The sequence below is a fragment of the Lactuca serriola genome, chromosome 7 (assembly GCF_051521515.1).
Source record: "Lactuca serriola cultivar US96UC23 chromosome 7, Lser_US96UC23_V15, whole genome shotgun sequence".
NCBI lineage: Eukaryota > Viridiplantae > Streptophyta > Magnoliopsida > Asterales > Asteraceae > Lactuca > Lactuca serriola.
Genome location: NC_136414.1, coordinates 92,072,289 through 92,077,669, shown reverse-complemented (window position 1 = coordinate 92,077,669; position 5,381 = coordinate 92,072,289). Strand labels below are relative to the sequence as shown.

The following is a 5,381-nucleotide window of genomic DNA, read 5'->3' as shown; positions in this document are numbered from 1 at the left end:
AATTGGAGCCCACATGGGGATACTTTAACATGGTCCAGTCAAATATATAGTCAAACTGATAAACTGAATAAAGAAAGTTTGACACATGAACACTTCTTGTTCAATATACGGCATACGTATTTAAGAAAATAATATACAGCAATATAATTATTTAAAAAATATAAATAAATTCTACCTTCTCTAGTGAAAAGTTCACGGAAAAGCCTCTTCAAGTAAGAATAATCTGGTTTGTCCTCAAATCGCAAAGATCGACAATAATGGAAATATTGTATGAATTCAGTAGGATAAGATTTGCAAAGCACCTGTAAGGTAAAAGTAAATAAATAAAATAAAACTTAAAGAGAATAAGTACTTAAAAGTATATTTGCTGTAAATAATAATCAATACCTCAATGGGAGTAAGCATCTTTTTTTCACTAATTTTATCATATTTCTGCTTAATTCTTGGTGCCAGCTTTTAACCCCTGCCATGGAAGGCTACAACAGCATACACATATTTCATAACATAAGCTAAGATGATGATGTATATGACTATATTCCACAGACTTCAGATTTTTAGTCATTTCACCACAAATTCATAGATTTCATCACAAATAAGTCACTGATTAAATACATTCAACTGATTCAAGTATACAAATAAAATAAAAGAATGTAGAAGGATTGTAAGAAAAACATACCTCACTGCCTTTTGGTATTGTTTGCATAGCACGTACAGTTGCCATTCTGCCTTCAAATACAAGAACTGAATTTGGAGAGCAGCTATAAAATCAAAGTCATTTGTTAGTTGATGTGAGTGAAGTTTCAAAGAAGAAAATACCATTTTTACCCCTAAAGTCACCTGTGAATTATAATGGAAATGACGGGATATAGTCCAGTTCCAAATGGTATCAGCTCACTGTCACAAATTGTATGTGCATTGCATGCAAGCTGTGTGCGATTAAAATAATATGTATTATAAAATTATATAGAAATTATTCTCATTTTGTTTTAAAAAAAAATAGAAATGTACCTTGGAGAAATTCTTTGCAATCTCTTTAATATTGAGAGTAGACCACTGGAGTATTATATTAACAAGACTTGCCATTTGTGCGTATAACACCAACTGCTTCTCTTCAACTTCCGAGATATCTTTATGAAAATGTGTCAACTTTAACAACAAAAACCATTGAAACTTAGCATCACAATACATGAAATTGACGAGTGTAGATATAAATAAAGAGCGAGTCTAACCCCTTCAAATATGTCTTTCAGAAGTGAGATTACTTGTAAAGCAAGCACGTCTTGTCTACAGTCGTCTCCAACCTACAGTACATAAAGATAAACATTTAATAATTAAACCAATGTTTATAGGTGATGAGTAGTAATTGCTTACCTTAAAAATACAAGCTTGGGGTTTTATATCTTTTGGGTCCCCATCTCGATCAAACACATCAAAAGTGATCATAATTGGGACTTTTGCTGCCGACTGTAAAGGGATTCCACTATTGACCTAAATGCCCCTCACAAGCTTACTAGGAGCTGTTGGTAGATAACAATCATCTCCAGGTAACTGAATTTTTTCCAACCCTCTGTACCCATATCGTTTATAAAATTAATAACCAGTAAACTACTATATGCTAAAAACAGGAAAACATAACATTTAATCAATATATAAGTGAAACAACTGAGATATACCTCTTGATGCCAGCTCTCCTTTCTTCTTTGGGGAGTGGATACAGAGCACCTGATATAGTGGTGACTTTTTCAAAGAAATCAAATTCTCTGTGAAATACTTCACGTGCCTCGGGGCTAAAACCATCAATTATGTGGTCTCTAACAATGGGCAGTAGAGCTAGAAATTCTTGTGTCTGAGAAGGACAAAATGGTTAGAACTCAGAAATATGTTTGTAAATCATAAAAAACAAGTGATGTTAGTGCAAAGCAGATATAGCCATATAGGTAATAAGACACATTTACCTTTGCAGTTATTACTTCTTTACCTTCTGCTGCACACGTCTCCCCCTATGATCAATCAATAAACATTCCAATTACCTCAATAGACATATGTTGAAAATAGGCTAAATTACTGTGACATCCCCTAATTTCTCGGCCAGAAAAGACCGATTTAATTTATGCTTTTTAAAATAAAATCAGAGAAATCTTTTTAAAAGATGTTGCGGAATTGGTCCCCAAACAAAATATGATAAAAGTTTATCAAAACCCTTCATTAAGAAGGTATATGTTTTCCATATATATATCAAAACCTCGGGATGTCATGTTCCGATACAGATCCAAAAGCATAAACAAGACATTATAAGCCTTTCAACAGTTATTTACAACTACTGGCCTATAATCCAAAAATCTCTCGTTGTCCTCCGACTATGCTCGGGGTCCACTACCTGTAACATAAAAAGCTGAGTGGGTCAGGCTTGGGAGCCTGGTGAGCATATAGGGTTTTCAACCCACAATAATAATAAACTTACTAAGTTCATCAATCAACAATAACCCTGATTACCCGTTCCCGTTATCCTCACTTTATGTCCCTAAACACTTGTCACAAGGGACCTAGCCTAAAGAATATCACCGGGATGGACACTACTGCTAAGGGGTTTCCTCAGCCATACATGTCCTAAAGGCAACCATGAGGGGGATGGAGTACAGCGAATGAACACTCTTAGTTCATTAACACCTACAGGTTGCGGACCTGCTAATGTTTCCCACTGGACTGTCTAGAAAGTCCGTGGTCGTCATCCAAACTCCGCTAGATGACTGGATCTCAAAACACATCGAGGCCTCTCATCAATTTTATTTTATCACACATCACAATCTACCCATGTTCTACCCAACATATTTGTAGATAAAAATACTTATACAGTTTAAAACTTGTATAAAACATCAACACAACAATCACCTCAAATAAATAATTAATACATTTACACATAGCACGTATTATAAGGTAAATACTTCATATCTATGTGTAAAATGAAAGTGACTATACACTTACATGATTTGATGATAATCGGGCAGCAATTCGTTTCCTAAAACGACCGTTTCTAATAAAACCGGGAGTTTTATTGAGAAACCGGGCTCTGCAAAAGTCGGGCTTCGAAACCGAAAAGATAAATTTTCCGGGCTTCTCGGGCACTTCGTGGGGTATTCCGGGCTTTACAATCGATATCGGGGCTTTGCGAGATGTTAATATGAAGAAAATATGGGTTTAGGGGCTAAATATGGCAAAATTCCAAAAATACCCGGGAGGTCTCGCACCCTCCTATTTATAGGGGGAAGCTTCTGATCGGACGGCCAGGAGGCTTCTGATCCGACGGCTGAGAAGGCTCGCAGAGGGGGAGGCTCGCATGAGGGCTGCGCGTGCGAAGGGCTCTCTGGCGGCTTGTGATTGGACCGAGGTCTAGGGTCCGAAGTAGGGGGTTCGTGGCGCCTGCGAGGGTTCGGACTCATGAGTCACTACACACGCGTCGGATGCGAGGCTCGCCACCGAGGCTTCTACGTGTAGTCAGCGGATTGGACCGCAGCTCGGACTCGGAAGGACATGACACGCCTCGCCAGGTGGCTTCGTGACTCAGCAGCCTGGTGACTCAGCAGCTTCGGTGACTCAGCAGCTTCGGTGACTCAGCAGGACACGTGTCACATGCGAGGCGAGGGTGACGTGGCAAAGTGTGACTATGCGAAATTTCTCGGTTTTCGCGCCAAAACTTCTAAAATCCATAACTTTCGCATACGAGCTCCGTTTTTGACGTTCTTTATATGCATGCGTAGCTAAAATTACGATCTACAACTTCCGTTTAGACTTTGTCGGCTAATTTTGACTTTAATTTTTATATTATTATTTTTAACAGACCGGGACAGGAAATCCGTTAAAAATTCATAACTTCTTCATCCGACGTCCGTTTTCGTCAGACTTTTTACCGTTGTGCTCCTAATAACGAGACCTTCAATTCTCGTTTAGGTTGTGTCGGCTAAAAATCGCTCGATCTAAAATTCGAGTTTTTAGCTGTCTACTGCTACGCTGAAACTTCGAAAAATCATAACTTCCTCATACGAAGTCAGATTTGGGCGTTCTTTTTATCGAACTTCTTGGTTTAACGAATACTACAACTTTCGTTTAGATTACTAAGGCTAAAAAGTAGTTTATCAAAAACTCACTTTTTACGACATTCAGCACCGTGCCGGTTTTGTCGCGAAACTTCGACAGGTCATAACTTCTTCGTTATAACTCGGATTTTGGTATTCTTTATATCCCCGAAATCCTTGTTTCGACCACTAAAACTTTATGTAAAGATATCGGGCTTATCTCACACTTTAATTTTGACGCTTATTTTTATTCTTAATTAATTAAGCCCTAATAATTAAGCATAAAACACATTATTCACATAATATTCACATAACTCCTTTTTATTTCTTCAAAATGAGTTACAAAGGTTAGCCTAGACTATCAACTCAATATAAATGCCTAGGCTAGAAACACGAGTGTTACAATTACATTTATCGTCCCTGTGGTTTAACAAAAGTTATGGATACCACGACCATCCCTGAAACTAGTTTTTAACCAGGATCGCCCCTGTGGTTTCAGTTTATTTTTGTTTCGATCTCTAACTTGTGTAGAATGACTATTCTACCCTTGTTTCCTCCCTCCCTGATTAACCCTTTGATCAGGCAAGCTCCCTAAGTCTCAATGACTAATAATGATTACAATAACAAACACATAGTAAAAAAATTACAAAAAATAAAGAAGGGCGAAATAGTCATTTTACATCAGTTAGGGACAACAACTAAAACAAAATCATACCACGTGGAAAAAAATGTAATTTTTCCTTGAAAATACCTGTAACTGCCAAATTAGAATATGAGCAAACACAGTCACTCCTTTGAGCAGCTCTAAGCAAGTATCCTTCAACCAACTTCTGCAATTTTGAGGCAATAGTGAATTATGTGCAATTAAAGGGTGTGAGTGTGACAAAGTATAGGTGACAAAGGGAGTTGTTGCCAATACCCACCTCCGACACCACTAAGAACAGCCTCCTTTAGTGATGCTGCATGTGTACACAAATTGATATGTCAGACCAAATCCACAAATTCTTGATATTGCATGATATGGCATACACCGAGAGTTACTAGCGTCCATTTCCTCCATAATATACTGTATCAACTATAGTTTTACCTTCGAAATGAAAACACGTATAAACGCACATAAGCAGACATCACTATATGGATAGATATTGCCTTTTCAAAAGGTAAATCATATCAGCGAAAAGTAATAGAAATAAACCTAGATTTCTTCAATAGCAGAACGTAGTTTAGGAGTATCTTTAACAGACTTAAGATGATTAACAGCTCCCCAAAAAACATTCAACCGATCCAGCATCTTCTCTAACGGTTCCACCA

At 37.5% G+C, this 5,381-nt stretch overlaps 1 long non-coding RNA gene and 1 pseudogene across 1 annotated transcript; both read right to left on the bottom strand.

The window, feature by feature from the left end:
• Positions 1 to 202: 202 nt before the first annotated feature.
• Positions 203 to 760, bottom strand: LOC145061098 (uncharacterized). The gene is made up of 3 exons (XR_013687105.1): positions 677 to 760; positions 388 to 476; positions 203 to 302 (listed from the first exon to the last, which is right to left on the bottom strand). It is a non-coding gene; the product is annotated as an uncharacterized LOC145061098 (long non-coding RNA).
• Positions 761 to 839: 79 nt separating this feature from the next.
• LOC145064213 (phosphatidylinositol 4-kinase alpha 2-like) lies at positions 840 to 5,130 on the bottom strand (annotated as a pseudogene).
• Positions 5,131 to 5,381: the final 251 nt, after the last annotated feature.